Source organism: Lissotriton vulgaris, chromosome 10 (genome assembly GCF_964263255.1).
Source record: "Lissotriton vulgaris chromosome 10, aLisVul1.2, whole genome shotgun sequence".
Classification (NCBI taxonomy): Eukaryota; Metazoa; Chordata; class Amphibia; order Caudata; family Salamandridae; genus Lissotriton; species Lissotriton vulgaris.
The window spans coordinates 37647635-37654060 of NC_141698.1; positions in this window are offsets into that span (position 1 = coordinate 37647635).

A 6426-nucleotide genomic window follows, 5' to 3' on the forward strand; every position below is an offset into this window, starting at 1 on the left:
TCAACCATGTAGTGTTTTTAGCTGCTTGAGCGGTAAAAGGTAGGAAACAATCATAATTGAAATCTCAATACAGTGTAACCAATTTGGTCATACAATAACTACTCATCAACTAAAATTGAGATTTGTAAGGTTTAATTATAAATTCAAAAATAGATTAATGGAAGTAATTCTCAGCATCACAGTATAGAAATATAGGACAAACAGAATGAGTCCAAATCTCCTAAAGAGATTTACCCTATATAAAAAAAAAGCATACAGCTAATTCAGTTATAATAATGCAAGTAGTAAAGAAAAACAAAGGGAATGTTAAATTGCATCAGTTGATTATCAGAGGTAAGCATGAGCACGCTATCTCTCCCTACACTACCATAAAAGAGACAACCCTAAACTAAGAAGTATAAGTAAGTATGGAAATATAAAGGTATCAGCTGTCAGAGTCTCCAGTAGAAGAAACTCCAATCACAAATGATAATGTCAAAGCCGATGGAGAGGTCTGCACCTCATGAAGTACTAAGATGTCTCTCTGTCCCTCACTGCGTTACAACATAAGATCTTAGTTGCATTTAGGACAAAATACGTGATCAGCTCCAGTAACTTTCCACAATTCCAGCACAAATTGGCTACTGGCACCACCATTCCCACATCGATAAGTTGCTACTGCATTTGTCCTTGGCCATTCTTCTTCTCCTCCGTGGGAACTCGCCTCCTCGCTCGTTATCTTGTTTCTCCCTGCCAAGGCCCGTCTTCACATACCTCACTATCTTACTAAAGCACAAATCCCTCATTTACTAAATAATGAAGCTTTGTCCGCATTTGCAGTAGAAACAAATAATGCAAGCAAACACATTCTACATTGAAGGTTAAATACGACTTTAATGTTAGACTTAAACGTGAGCTTGCACTGAAACTATACTTGAGGCCACAAATCATGTCAACTTAATTGTGCACAGAGTTACAAATGTGTGCACATTACCAAACACATAACAAATGCAGTTTCTTAAAGAATGAATAAATGCAAAAGATTAAAAAGATGTTGTTTCAAAATACACCAATATGGATATAATTTTTAGTTGCATGCATAAATGTCTAAACATTAGTCTGCACATGCACATCATAACATTAGCTTCACAATGACACACGCTATAATCTGCATTTTCTTTTCGAATATTCATATGTAAGTATTACAAGAAACTCTAGTAATCACATTTTTAAGCACACAGTTTATAATTCTCATTGGTTTTTATGTGGAATACTCTAAATACACAGTACCCCATCTTATTTTAGGAACATTAACCACACAGCCGACACATGATTAAAACGTACTCCTACGATATTTTATGGTGAAATTAAAATTACGCTGTTCCAATCTCCACAGCTTACGCCTCCAAGTGTAGAGATTGGGTAGTGACAATTTATCGGTTACAATTCATCTGCTGAAGAGATCAGAAATGTCTACCTGTATTATATTACGTTGTAAACTATCATCAAGGGGTTGTAAAGGATGTGCATTTTGACATAATAAGGAAAGATGTTCCATGAGAGGAGCAACACGAGGAGACAAATTTAACAAACCAACCAAGATATATATGACTTTAAGGATATTATGACCTGCTCCATGACGCACAGATGTGTCAGAGCAAGTCCAAAGAATCTGGTGAAAGAAATGATATTTATCTTAAACAGAGGCCTGTTCTAAGGGCAGCTCGGTCCAGAGATGAACCCAGCTTAAGAATTGATCACCCTAAAAGCCCTGATTTATGGTAATGAAATGAAATGAGGCTGTAATCTCAAGATCATTTCTCCCCCGATCTTCATAACATCACTTTTGTACCAAAAGAAACAGATGAAGTCTTTATGTTGGAGCACCGATTGATTTTGTTTAGGCATGTTATAAGAGGTGCTTATTTGTATTGTGAGGACATAAGCCATATCTGTTTCAAATAGCTGTACATATCTTGAATGAAGGCAATTTGACATAACAATTTTATAGTTGTGCACACCACACGTACCTTTAGAGTGGAGTTTACAATAGATAGTTAAATTTACTTTAAAAAAGTCAGTACCTTGTCCTACAGTAGTATTATCCTGCACACACTTTGAGTTTTGATTTGCAAAGCACTTTACAAATAAAGCTTTACTTTTCCCTTAGCAATTATAGCCCATTTCCTTGCAGAATCATCATCTTTTGTTAGCAACTGGCTTCTGAGATGCAATTTTATTTATGTTATAGTTATCTTAATATAAGGAATGTATGTTTCCAGGATGACATCATTATCATGACCAACATAAGTTGGGGGATTATAGACCCAAAATGTATGAGTCTTTAATTTAAAGAGGAAATCCATCAGGGATCAAGCTACAGGTATTTTCTTTGAGAAGGTTTTTCAGTATTTTGTAAAGACAGGGAACAAGGGTATTGTAATGCTGCCTCGGAGACCAGATTTCACCATAAAATGCATTCTTTAAAGCAGAACTGAAAACTTGTTCTTGCTGAAGCCTTCTCCAGTCTAAGTTGTCACACTTGAAGCTTTTCTTTAAATTTCCTGTTCACTGCTGTTTACAAACACATTAAACATGTTCGTTCATAAATAGCACTTAAATTCTGGGATATGGATTTAGCTCTGCAATGTGTGATTCATCACAAGAAATTCTCTCTTCAGCACATCCACAGCTTTAAAAAAACAAACTACTAGTTCATAATATATAACAGTATGGAAATAACGTTTGAGAGTTTTAACCTAAATGTTAAGAAAAAAGATTTCCCTCTGATGATTTGCTTGTGACATTTCTTTGTGCTTACAATGTGCTAGGTATTTGGCTTACAGTATGTTGTTAACAACTATGAAAACCTTTATGTAAATATATATGTATTGCAAAAATCTGTTGTATTTGTATTTTATTATTTCTTGGAATAAAAATGTGGTTAAACTGAAGGATATAGGTTTGGCCTCAGTAATATTCTAGTGGTAAATGTTCTGATTATAAATAACTATTTTACTTTATTTAAATTTAAAAAAGTGTATATAAAATCAAATGTTTTAAAGGTAGAAGCTTTTACAGGTTGTTTTTGGCTTTTTGATCGACAGTGAGATGGCGTTGCACTTGTGTTGTCAATTATGGGAGTATTATATCTTTTTGTATCCATCTATATATGGACCTGAGTAAAAAAAATAAATCTAAACTTTGATTAAAGTCTAGTCTTACGTTTTGTAGGAACCTTTCTCATGTACAGCTTTAGGGCAAGGATTTTAGAAATCACAGGAAAACCGACTAATTCCCTGCGTGTGCTACCTGTCTACTAACCACATGGCCATTTTTAGTTCTTGGCTACTGACAGCTTTAGCTGTCGGAAGGCAGATCTATTATTTCCAGCACATAATGTAAACTTAGAGCGGATTTGGGTCGGCCCTTGGTCATGATTGAATTACTGTTGTTGTCTATTTGAGATATCTCTACTTGATTTGATGGCTGTCCTCCCCATTCTGGTTTTCTCCTGTCCAGGAACTTGTTGGTATCAAAGTGTTCTCATTCCATGAGTTGTATTTTTCCACAGCATACTTGAACTATAGGACACAGCGTGAAGAAAAATATTCAGTTTATGCCACAACCTATGCATTCACTGCAGCTCTGCAATAAACTGCTGTGTTTCACACGGGCAAATAGATACTGCTACTCATCTGGGAGATTTTCTTTGACCCTGGTGACTCCTGTTACTCATCTGATAGGTATTGGGACTCCTGTCCCTCCCCTGACACAGCTAGTCCTGGTCTCTCTCCACCCAGTGCTAGTCCCTCTTGTTCCCACTGCTGCTGAGAGTCCTGCCCCCACCCCCCTTACCTCGCATATGGTTGTGTGTTCAATCAGGCATGACTATAAGTGTGCCTCAAGCAGGCTCATGCAGAAGACAGCTCTGTGTAAAAAAAGTTTCAGATAAAGAAAAGATAATTTCTCAAGCCTGAACTCATTTCATCTTAGCTAGGCTAATTATTACCCTGTCTTCACCCATGATTAATCTATTATAGTTCTTGATCAGAACTCTGCTCAGCAATTAACTTGTATAAACATTCAGATGGACATGCTGTTACGGAATTGGAAGATGGGAGGGATAGGTGAAGATTATTGTCTGTTCTTTGTTTTCACCTTTCCAGTCTATGATTGGATTTTTATTTAGATAAATTAACATGCACTTCCAAAAGATGACAACACTTGCTAAACACTGTCTTTTACAGATTCCTTTTCGTTCGTGCAGGTCAACATTTTTTCAGTGAGGGACCTGGGAGAGCATGAAATATTCAGTGTACTAGGTAGAAGTAGGGTGACTAAGTGTCCCACATTTTCTGGAACAGTCCAGTTTTTCCATCATCTATGGCAGCATATTAAACCAAATTCAGCATGTGTCCCATTTTTTAGCGTGGGTCCATTAAGTGGAGTTTGGGAGAGTTAGGACCTTGAGGACACTGATCAAGGCTGTCAGAGATTGGGATTGTCTTCGAGGAGGTGGGAGAGAAAACAGAGGGAGAAATTTGGAAGGCGATTGGAGAGTGCTGGCTTTACCCGATTAGAGATAGAATAAACAACAAGTACCCATAACTCAAGTAGTGTCCACGTTACAATACATTTGCAGAGTTAGCAGAACTCGGCCACTGGCGATGAAGGTGTGGTGAGAAACTCATAGTAGGAGGACGACCGCTGCTTGACACTACTAATTAGAGCCTAAGAACATGTAGCACAGTCGGCAGTGGGTGATCTCTCCCATCTGCCTAGAGTCCACAGCTGCAAGAGGTGCAGCCAAAGCACACCTGCAAAGCCCCAAGCACACACAGGTCAGCTGTGCTAGCCTGCAGACAGCGAAGCGTGCCTTAGCAGCCCACACACTGGAAGAAAACAAATCCCAAAGCTGAACAAAGTGCGGTGTGTCCTAACACGCTTCCACAGCCTGGACAGAAGGAACCAATGGTAACAAGTGCAAGGCATGAAAACCACTTGTAAGCCCTGTAGGCTGCCATATTGAATGCCAGATAAGGCTCTTAAAGGAGCAGAGAAGCCCAAAGCCCCAGAGGAAAATGCACAGGCTTAAATGGACAGAACAAAATAAAGTTCCAAAACTGAAGACACACTTTAGAAGGGTTGTGCACATCATCAACAGCTGAGCATTCTAGTATCACACAAGCTTGCTTAAAGGGGAAGAGCAGAAAAAAACAGTAGGAAAGCTCCAAAGGGGTGAGTTAGTAAAAGGATAGCATGCATGACACAACAGCTTAGGCACATGTGGGAAAGGAAATTACTCTAGGTTAACGTGAACAGCTGCGACCAAATTCAAGTCCTTAGGCACCATGTCAGAAGACGCTGACTCCGTCATGAAATCTCTGCCACCATTTGACACAGCAAAAAAACAAAATATTGGGTTCGGTGGGGGGAATGGATTGAAAAAGTTGCCAACTGCATTATGTGGTAAAGGAAGTCTTCAAGAAACTCCTAAAAGAGAAAGAGATTACGTACCAGAAACTAAAAAGATGCCCTTGCGAAAAAGTTCAACTTATGACCAATATAGACTACGCAAGATAAACGTTTAATAAGACAACCCAACCCAACACCCAGGTTAAACAATGGATGAATTCACAGAATGAATGGAAAAACATCAAGCCCTGCCGACTCAACTAATTTAGGGACAAAGAAGCCATGCACCTTAGCATCATAGATGGGTATAAGTCTGAATAATTATGACAGAGAAAGCTGAAAGAAACACACTCTCTAGACAAAATGCTGGCCTCAGTAATGTTGGAGGAGAGGGACGAAAAGCAAACTCTGTGATAGAATCCAGCAAAACCTCCAAGGAAAACATACTAGCCATAATAACCACGAACTACTGAAACAAGGACAAACACGGATCACATCAGTACTGACATTGCAGACATGCTGCAGGTTCGGACTATCATACCAGCATTAACGAAAATGCCCAGCTATGGGGCAGACATACTAAGGACATGGGAAGGCAGACTGCCATACGTTGAGAGCGAAGAACGTAGAAGCCCCCAGATAACGATGCAGATCAAGGGACAAAACAAGGCACCATGTACAAGAATATAAGATCAAACCCAGAAGGTAGCCCTACACTTCATCATGCAGCAAGTTATCAGCATTTGAAAACAGTGAACATGTAGGATATGTCCTAATAATGTCTGTCAACAAGCCAGGAAGTGAAATGGTAGGGGTAAGCTTCTTACTGCGGACCACCAAGCAGAGTTCAGAGTACACAGTGGTACATCTGTGATAGTCATTGGGACACGTAACCTAGCACCCATGAAACACAAGCCGCGTCTGACTGAAACACACTTGCATATGCACATGGAGAAGAAGTGCCATTGGGGTGCAAAGGCAAATTCATAACCTACAGAACCAAAAAAAGAAAGTAGCCAAATGAAATCC